Source organism: Rhipicephalus microplus, unplaced genomic scaffold, assembly GCF_043290135.1.
Source record: "Rhipicephalus microplus isolate Deutch F79 unplaced genomic scaffold, USDA_Rmic scaffold_16, whole genome shotgun sequence".
NCBI lineage: Eukaryota > Metazoa > Arthropoda > Arachnida > Ixodida > Ixodidae > Rhipicephalus > Rhipicephalus microplus.
In genome coordinates, this window is record NW_027464589.1 from 8,264,903 (window position 1) to 8,275,610 (window position 10,708).

The 10,708-nt window shown below is 41.0% G+C and overlaps 1 long non-coding RNA gene across 1 annotated transcript; it reads right to left on the reverse strand.

Moving 5' to 3' along the window:
- Positions 1 to 1,341: 1,341 nt before the first annotated feature.
- LOC119167823 (uncharacterized) lies at positions 1,342 to 7,094 on the reverse strand. Its single transcript, XR_005109307.2, has 3 exons — positions 6,795 to 7,094; positions 4,794 to 5,142; positions 1,342 to 1,976 (listed from the first exon to the last, which is right to left on the reverse strand). It is a non-coding gene; the product is annotated as an uncharacterized LOC119167823 (long non-coding RNA).
- Between the last annotated feature and the right edge of the window lie 3,614 nt (positions 7,095 to 10,708).

Genomic DNA, 10,708 nt, shown 5'->3' on the forward strand with positions numbered 1-10,708 from the left:
GATGCTACGAAGACCTATTGCTATAGTAGACAAGAATTCAACGTTAAACGCACTATATCCTTACTGCATAAGAATTCATAGACTAGCATAACAAATTTCATTTAATTAGTGCCGTGGTATGGCCGTTACAATTTCTGTAACTAATAGCACCATGGAGAGTAACGTGGGGTGAAAACAGAGTAATCTTGCATTATATTGTGAAATCTTACACCAGAGAAAGCATACTGTAGACCACTGCAAAGACCTATGTGTGGCAGGCAACATATTGTAACGGCACCTTTGGAGCGAGAAACAGGAACTGTGAAACAAGAGGTTCAGGACGTTGTTGTGGTTTCCGTAGCCAACACTCTGTCACTGTGCGTGAATGAGTGTTGAATGGGTACATGTTGCCTTATTCATAACATCATGGTGGAGGTATTAGCCTGATGAAGACGATGTATAATGCATCAACACGAATGGTGAGCAATAAATTAAGAAGCGCGGCCTGCATATATAGTTTCTTAAAATCCCATAAACACTACATATGAAAGTTGTAGATTTCATTATGACAGGAGCTAACATGAAGATGGGGGCCTGAATGAGTGTCATCGCTAAATTAGGTGTGTTGTTGGAGCGAATGTTTGAATAAGACAATTTGTCTAAGTTGTGGCAGCCACCTTGATGCAGTTTGCTGCTTCGGTAAAGAAAAGGTCTGTTGTCGAATAACAAGCTCTAACATTCGTTCAATATGTTTTTTTTTATCAGGTATACATCTCAACACATTCATGACAAATCCTCGATTTTAACAAATGCTTCTATTGTAATGATACTGGGTGCAAAACTTAAGCTGCAGAGGACAAGACATTTAGCAGAGGTCTTGCTGCTAAACAGTTTTATAACACTATGTCCATGATGCTAAAAATGAGCGACTGGACAAGAGGAATTCCATTTACCAGAGCAGCAAACCATATAAAGGTTACTGCCACGACTTAGACAAACGATTTTTATTCAAACATTCAAATCAACCGAATTTTGAAAAATCTTGATTGGCTCCAGAAACTTTTTTTAATGATTTGACACTCAATCAAGCCCCCCCCCTCATCATCTTAACTTCTGCCATATTAAGACAACTGTCATGTAGTGTTTGATAAAATTTTAAGATATGGACAGTAAGCCTTTCTTCTCAATTTAATGGTCACCCTTTACGTTTATGCTTTAATGACTGTCTTATGAGCCAAAGAACCCAGGGTAAAAATGTGTGAAGGTGTCTTAAATTTTTAGAGTCAGAAGTGTTTTTAACTCTAGGTAAATGCCCTCAAAACAAACAATGTAATTTTATTCTACAAGAAAGAATCACTCTTGAAAAAAATATACAAAATATACCGCATTTCGCCATGCTTGATTTGATTGATATGTGGGGTTTAACGTCCCAAAATCACCATATGATTATGAGAGACGCCATAGTGGAGGGCTTCAAAACTTCGACCATCTACAACATTTCCGCCTCCATCGGAAATGCAGCTGCAGCAGCCGGGTCTCAATCCCGCAGGTTATGGGCGAGTACCATTTTGCCATGTTTCCTCACAACCAACGTTAGCATAAATTGAAACAAAAATTATTTCAATATCATAGCCATGAAATTTTGCTGACAAAGAAACAAAGACGTAAAAGCATGAAGCAACAATCATGGGTCATTTATTTTTCTTCCATAACTCAATTATTGAGCAGATGGTTTCAAAAGCCTCTGCTGTATTAGATAGTTTTCCCCCAAAATAGTGGTAGAATAACTTCTTCCCACATTGCGGCATCAAAGCACCAGTTTCGGAAAATATTGCTAATGGTCAAGAAACCACTTTACAGACTAGCATGACAAGACCATCAACTCGCAAATAATTACGCGTTAATGCTCAGTCACAGTTTCTGAGGCAGCCCGATGGCTTCTGTATGTCCATCTGTACTGCCTTCCGCCTGCCTTTGGGCCAGGTTTTGTAGAATGTCTGCCGAGAAAACAAAGAACATTAGAAACAATTCTCTTTTTCTAGCATGCCCCATGTCACACAACTTGACTTTCTCGGCCTCATGAGGTAGTAGTCTCGAAAGCATGCTTATAGCTGCTGCCTTATGTATGTATATCTCATATCCCATTAGCAGGCTCCAAAACAATGCCCAGTCATTGTTAGGCAAGAAGTCTAACAGAAAAAAACAGAAACAACATTTTACACTAGACATAAATTTAATTCCTAATACTCACTCAATAACCTATTTTCCTTACGCATTATATGCATGCATGGTGAAAAGACTGGGCTTGCAAACATGGCCGCAGGTGGGTCAGGACACTTGAAATGTCATCAAATGTCAATTAACAATGAGAAGGCAGACTAACAGAACATATAATACAGTTAACCAGAGGCCCATCAGTAAACTTATCTTTATATGACGACGTAAATGCATGCCGAAATTCGAATCATGCTGTTTCGTACAAGCACAGAAATTAAGAAATGCATCTAATGGTTGAGGCTTGGCATAGCGACATGTGGTAGTGCATGTGTGAGCCAACCATTGAATAACTCAACGAAAAAACCAAATGCTGAGCAGTTATCTCTCACATAGACCAACAGGCATGCCGTCTTGATTGACATCTCCACTTGCCTTATTTCGTTTGTAGCTTAATGTCAACTTTTCTAGTGTGTGTTTGCGGTGTTTTGACTACTCTCTCAAGTCCACGTTTGCATGCCCTGCCTTTTTAACATGAATACCAACGTACTAAGCAGCTCAGTTCTCTTTGAAACATGTATACAATCTAAAATTACCACTTTGTTCACTTGATGTAACAATGATAATGGGGTTCTGAATGGGAATGTTAATTCAAAAGCATAAGGCCTCTAGCATTTTTGCCTCCTTCAAAAGTGCAACTGCTGCCCTAAAGATCAAATTCACTCTGTGCGGGAGTTGTTTACATGGCAGCATAGCTGTAAGCAAGGTAAGATATATTTTAGGACTATGAAAAGAGCTCTAGGTAAAAGCAAGACACGCAACTAGCAAGAAGCCACATATTATCCAGCCTAGAATCTATTTCCTGTAACCTAGAATGCTGTGGCGCAGGCCATGCACCTCGGCAACTGTTCAGCTTTTCTTTCTGAACCAAAACTTAGTAGAGTCAATATTGATATCTACAGATTGCTCTGAAAACAGCAGTTAAGTTGCCAAAAAGTAAAAGCCAAAAGACCAAGACTAATAAAATATTAAACACTTAATGATGCAAGTACACCCAAAGCACCGTTTTATATGTGCTGCTTGAATAGGTATTAAGTAAACAAAGCAGCGAAGCAATGAACTGCCAGCTATGTAGCTGCAAAAGTGGAGAAAGCATGTGGCTCTAGTGCCATGAAAAATCCATGAAAGTACTATCAACAGGAAAAACTTGGTAGATGTTGAATCCACAACAAATGCGAATTTCCGCTACGTCGGTACTTAACGCTTGTAATTAGACTGGTGACTGCATAGGTTGGAATGCGAAGTGCAGTATGGAATATTTCTTTAAAGTTACATTCTTAGACAAAGTGAGAATTCAGCTTCTTCAAACATTTCGTGTCCCGCAAACTTTTGCTGTTGATGGTACATATTGAACATACAGAATGTTTTGTATAATGAACACATAAATATTGACAGAAGCTGCAGACTATTTCACAGATAAGCATTGCAAAATATAAATCAACAAAGCCATGCAGTGCATACACTGACCATTCATAATTGAAAAGTAAAAAGCTACTAAACAACCCCACCATCTGAATTTGATTGATTAATATGTAGGGTTTAACGTCCCAAAACAACCATATCATTATGAGAGACACCGTAGTTGAGGGCTCCGGAAATTTCGACCACCTGGGGTTCTTTAACGTACGCCCAAATCTGAGCACACGGGACTACACCATTTCCGCCTCCATCGGAAATGCAGCCGCCGCAGCCGGGATTTGAACCCGTGACCTTCGGGTCAGCAGCCGAGTACCTTAGCCACTAGACCACCGCGGCGGGGCACCGTCTGAATTATCTGATAACTGCAAAATTGTAAATTGTGAGCACGTTCTCAGAAATATTGTGTTCACATGATGAAATGATTAAGTCACAGCCAATAAAACGCACATTGTAGCTGTTTTCAGTTTCTCACTCGGCTTCTCTATCGTTATCATCGTGAAGAGGAGTACGCATACGTTACCATCATGACTAGTCACATGGAAACAAAGGATGACGTCAGTGATTGTGCAATCAACATGCAGCCATCAACTAAGCAAGGCCTCGTTGATGTGTCGCTGTGCTACATGGCATGGTGAGGAAGTACTGTGCAAGGCATAGGTGAGATAAACAAATTTGCAGCTCACCTCATACCAACACAATCTATACGGTGTAATTTTAAGGCAAACACTATTTCATATTGCAGAGAGAACCAACCGACAGTCAGTGCGAAATTGCCCCGCCGCGGTGGTCTAGTGGCTAAAGTACTCGGCTGCTAACGTGCAGGTCGTGGGATCGAATCTCGGCTTCGGCGGCTGCATTTACGATGGAGGCGGAAATGTCGTAGGCCCGTGTGCTCAGATTTGGGTGCACGCTAAATGAACCCAGGTGGTCGAAATTTTCGGAGCCCTCCACTACGGCATCTCTCTTAATCATATGGTGGTTTTGGGACGTTAAACCCCCCACATCAAACTACCATCAGTCAGTGTAAAATCACATCACTTCGCTAGCAAAGAGTATATAGTGGTCAGGCATGAAGGGGTCACCATAAGTATTTTTCGAAATGAAGTTTCTGTGATACTTACACAATGCGATTGCTGCAGCACTCTGCATGAATTAGCGAGATGGTCTGGAAGGTGACAAAAAAGAAAGACAGAGCTAAATCTGCCTAATGACACTTTGAGAGAATGTAAAACACACTGTGCGGGGAATCACTTTTGCAGACATATCCTTATAAGCTATAAAACTGACAATTAATATGCCTACTCTATGCAACATAAGAATGTCTCACACCTTTGCAAAAACTTTACTGTAGTGACTGCACTGTCTGTGTATGCCAGAAGCAGCCGGCCCGTGGCTCTCAGGCATCTTATCTAATCGTTGAAAAGTACTTGTGGCTCACATCCTTGTAGCACTGCTTTTGGGAGGTGCTTCCTGCGATAACAAAAGCAGCACAACACAATTATGCTCTGTAAACACTCACATGAAATCCACATTGGTGCCTTTAAAAAAATTCAGCTATAGACTGAACCACAGCAATACTCGCTTTTGTTATAATGGAGCACCTTATTGCTTTCCCTGGCATGGTTTATTATTTTCATTCATTAGACAATCCAGCAAATGTTAAGCTTTAGTTGGGGAGGAAGCAGTTGAAAAGCATAAATTTAATATAGCATATAAAAATAAGAAAATAATTTTGCATGATATATGAAATTATAATTCATGTAATGTCCCACCAACAAGAAATGAGTGAGCAAGCTGTGATGTTAAGGTGTTGCAAAATAATAGAGTTTCTGGAAAATGCAATATACAGCTGGTAGATTCTGCTATTGAAATGTGCAGTTACTACTGACTGTAGCTGCAAGTGCCTCCTAAATCTACTCGAACATTTAGCAAACCCGTGTAATGATACCGACAGAAAAAAACCCAGTTCTCATTTAGCTGCCCCCATCACAGCATTATGTTGCTTCACATAAGGGTTCCTGGTATGCAGGATGCAGATGCATGAACTTCGTGGCTATGTCGTACCACAGTCAATGTGATCGACATCTGCTCGAACTACGTGAGCAGCTGAAAAAATGTTCCACTGTGCAATTAGCTGTAATAATGTAGTACTGCTAGCAACCAGTCGCTTCACCATACACCCAAAAGAAATTTTGTCACCAGCAAGGTTTCGCAGTGTATACAAGCGTCTGAACACCTACCAGCTGCATTCTCTAATTTTATATCTAGATGAATATAACGTGCACACAGTAGCCAATAATTGCGCAAAGTAGTAGAGTCGAGTTTAGGTATTCTACAAAATTCATAGACAAGAATCAGGCACATCACTCAAGCCTGTTGTTTAGTCTCATAAGAGAAAGTGCGCTTGCAAACGTACCCAGAAAAATAGCAATTGACCATGAAAAATAGTAACAGCTAGGTTTCTGTTTGGCAGAAACAAATCGCATACAGTAAAGACAGTCCAGGACACTGCAACGATAAGGTTGTAAATTTCGAAGTGGGTCACTATTCTTCACACTATGCAAGCATTTACAAGAAAGATAACAATGCTTGCTGCAAAAAACAATAAAAGTTTACAGTTTTTACGAAATTCTACTTGCCAGTACCCCATTCTACAGAAAGGGAACACTTTGCGAAACTAAGTAACGTTTCCAGACGAAATGCACCCGCCATGGTGACAAATAGGTGGAGTACTGTTCTACAGCATCATTTATTGGAACTAAAAAATATAATAACAATAATTTCTTATTATAGCTTGCAAGAGCCTTTCTATTGTTGTTTATGTGAAGTAATTTTATGCCAGCGGGAGATCACAAGAATAAGGGCCACATATTAATGAGCGGAATTAGCTGCACTGGTTGTGCAGCAAATTCCAACTTTGCTCATTCAAGGAAACCATTGCAATTCTCCCTCAAATAAAGGTTGCACATAATTAACACTTTGGCATGAATATTGTTTAGTTGGTAGGTAGCATACATCCTGATGTTACTCTGTATACCCTCACTTATTTTGCAATATTTTCACTTCGACATGACTAGCTCAAAACAACACTCTTTTTCATTAAATGGAACTTTGTACATTACCTTTGAGTTAGCCAAGGATGCTGAATAAGCAACTCTTAAGGGATGGTTGGCTCGCCTTGTGGTCAGCACTGCACAGTTCGTCAGGGCACTTCTGTTTGCTACCTACAGTACGCAGCAAAAAACTAAGCATTCAAACAAAAAGAAAGCAAGTATAGCAGCAGCATTTCGTCCTTTGAAGATAGAGAGGGAGGATGGGTAGTGATGCATTGTTCTTCATAAGGTACACACACATGCAAAAGCTGTTTTAGTTTGGCGCATAAATAGTTCTTCATAAGGTACACACACATGCAAAAGCTGTTTTAGTTTGGCGCATAAATAGTATAAATGAGTGCAAATGTTTAGAGGAGACAAGCGGCCGCATATTTGAAATCCTCCAAAGAAGGCAAAAACACTCACTTGGGATTTTACAGTATATATTCTGTGCCATCTATGAAAAGTATGCAAAGGACTGAATTTCACTAACACTTGCACACTATTAAGCCAATGTGAAACGACAACGTATTGCACTCGCTTTACTGTCCAGCTGGGGCTTACAAAACTTCCTGAAGTTGCACAGAGAGCAAAGTGGTCTGGCCAAATTCAAGTATACCCATTCCAACAAGCACCGCTGGCTTCAACTCCAAGTGACAGCACCAAATGAAGTCATTTAATAGAGGCATGCGACTAATGCTAAGTACCTAAGCGTTTGAATAAAAAGATAAGTATATTTCAGTTCAGTTCAGTTCAGTTCAGTTCAGTTTATTACCTTAAAGGCCCCCCTTTCTAGGAGGGGCATTACATAAGGGGTGGGGTTTTATTTAGGTTAACAATAAGCAGTAAAAGTTGTTTTAGTATTGAAGATGATCAATAACACGGTCTTGAAAGGCAGATGATGAGGCGATGTTGGCGATGTCCCGGAGGAGGCCGTTCCAGTCCGTGGCTGCTCGAAAAAAGAACGAGGCAGAAAAAGCAGTGGTGCACGAAGAAGGGCGGGAAACTTGAAATGGATGACTGGTTCGATGAGATATGCGTGCTGCGGCTACTATATAAGGTGGCTGATTGAGGGAAGAATGAAATAACTTGTGATAAAGCACGAGAGTTGCAGTGCGGCGACGCAAAGAAAGGAGTGGTAGTCCAGATTTCGCTTTCAAAGATGAAATACTGATGTCGTATGAGTAAGATGAGTGAATGAATCTGGCAGCACGGTTTTGTACCGCTTCTAATGCTTTGATTAAATACGCTTGATGAGGGCTCCATATGGCAGATGCATATTCTAATTTTGTTCTGATTAAAGATTTGTACGGAAGTAATTTTACATGTGGGGGGGCTAGGCGGAGATGGCGTTTGAGAAAACCAAGTGCTTTATTAGATGCTGAAACTACATTAGCGATGTGGGTACGCCATGATAAATCATAAGACAAGGTTATTCCAAGATATTTATAAGATGGTACTGATTCAATTGCGGTGTTAACGATGGAATAGTGGAAGCGATATGGGCTATGGCGACGAGAAAAAGACACGAGTTTACATTTAGAAGGATTAAGGGTCATTAACCATGTGTTACACCAATGAAGCACGTTGTTAAGGTTGGTTTGGAGATACAGGTGATCATGCTGGTTACTGATAGTGTGATAGATGGCACAGTCGTCCGCGAGCATGCGGATGCTGCAGGATACATGGTCGGGCAAGTCGTTAATATATATTAGGAAAAGAAGGGGACCGAGGACAGATCCTTGGGGAACGCCTGATGTGACTGGGAGAGAGTTAGATAGGTGGCCATTAACAAAGACTGACTGAGAACGGTTGGTGAGAAACTGTTCAATCCAACGAAGAATGTTAGGGTCTAGGTGCAGGTGTGAAATTTTTAGCAAAAGGCGGCGGTGAGGAACTTTATCGAACGCTTTCGCATAGTGTAGAAAAATTACATCAGTCTGCATGTTACGGTCTAGGTTAGTGTGCAAGTCGTGAAGAAATAGCGCTAATTGTGTTTCGCAGGAGTGACCTTTACGAAATCCATGTTGTGATCGATGAAAAAAATTACATGAGTCCAAGAAACTTGCGATTTGAGAGTAAATGACGTGTTCCATGATTTTACAGGGTACACTAGTTAATGAAATGGGGCGGTAGTTCAAGGGTGAGTCTCTGTTACCTGATTTGTACACTGGAACGACCTTCCCCGTTTTCCAGTCATCTGGAATGATTCCTGAGGCGAGTGACTGTGAAAAAATCAAAGACAAATAGGCGGCACAAATTGATTTACCATTCTTCAGTAGCTTAGAATTAATTGAGTCCATACCGGCTGATGATGAAAGCTTCATGTTATCGATTACGGACGCAATGCCTTCTTCGAAAAATGAGATAGTTTGCATGAATGCTTCGATGTTAACTGATGGTGACTGTGAAGGTACGTCAAGTTCTTGAGTAAAGACAGATGCGAATGCGGTGTTAAATATTTCCCCACATTCATGGTCGGTCACTGGTTTATGCGCGTCGTTAGCCAGTGTGATGTCGTGAGTCTGCTTTGGATTTAAAAGTTGCCAAAATTTCCTGGGGTTGCTGGTTAGTAGCTTTGGTAAGTGATCGTGATAAAATGTATGCTTGGCGTTCCGGATCTCAACTAGATATGATTTTTCCACTTCGAAGTATTTATCCCAGTCACTAGGCGTGTCACGGCGTTTGGCCGAACGGAAGAGCCGTTTCTTTTTATTTTCCAGCCGTTTTAAACGTACAGGAAACCATGGCTTATTGTGATTAGCATGAAAGGTAACCCTCGGAATGAACATATTAGTGAGCACACTTAATTTACTTTTGAATATTGACCAGTTTTCATGTACTGTGCGAGTGGGAAACACTGAATTGTACTCAGAAAAAAAGGTGTTAAGGTCTTCAGTTATTGCATCGTAGTTTCCCCGGTCGTAAAGGCATATTGTTTTTGAGGATGTGTACTTTGGAACAGAACTGAATGAAAATAAGGCATGTATGATTTTATGGTCGCTGATTTCTGGGAGATAACTGATAGATGAAAGGTTCTCAGGACTGTTGGTTAGTATTAGGTCTAGGATGTTTGCTGTTTCTTGCGTAACGCGTGTTGGTTCCGAGACTAACTGACTCAGGTTAAAATTTAAACATACGTCAATGAAGTTTTTAGCCTCTGCATGACATGATAATGAGGATATGCCTAGGTTATGCCATTTGATGTTCGGGTAATTGAAGTCGCCAAAGAGAAGGATGCGAGCATTGGGGTAGGTGGCAACAAGTTGCCTTAGGCTATTGTTTAGGTGCCTACAGAAGTCTGGATTAGTATGCGGTGGCCTATAACAAACGCCAAGAAGTACTGTTAGGAGAGGAGCGTGACAAATGAGCCATAATGATTCAATGTCGGACGTTACGTGTACAACGGAACATGATATACCTTGGTGAATCGCGACCAGAACACCACCCCCTCGAGTACACTTTCGGTCGCTACGATACGCTACGATTCAGTTTCATGTTCGATTTCTATTGTTATTCTTCCGCGTGTCACTTTTTTTCTGATGCTGGGTATCGAGATAAAGGCAAAATATTTTTAAAATACAGTATTACAATATGTTTACCAGCAACAGTCATACTACATTATACGAGGTAGTGCCAACGACATCACTGCAAACATTCAGAGCAATGTCAACGGCATATCTCAGAGACCTTCACAGTCTTTCATTGAGCTGCAGTTAAAGGCGGCGGCCGCTAAATGAACTTCTTTCAGAAACCGAGTGAGCTGCTTTTCTTCAAAACACTTGCGGGCGCAAGGTGCAGACATAAGTAGATAGAGCCCTGGTAACGGAGACTATACCGCTCGGAGTTGATGTGCCTGCACTCGTCAGCCGGCGCACGCGGCTCTGTTCTGGTGCCGCGAAGAGGCCCATGCTCGAAGGAGTTTCTTGTTGAAACAATATTAA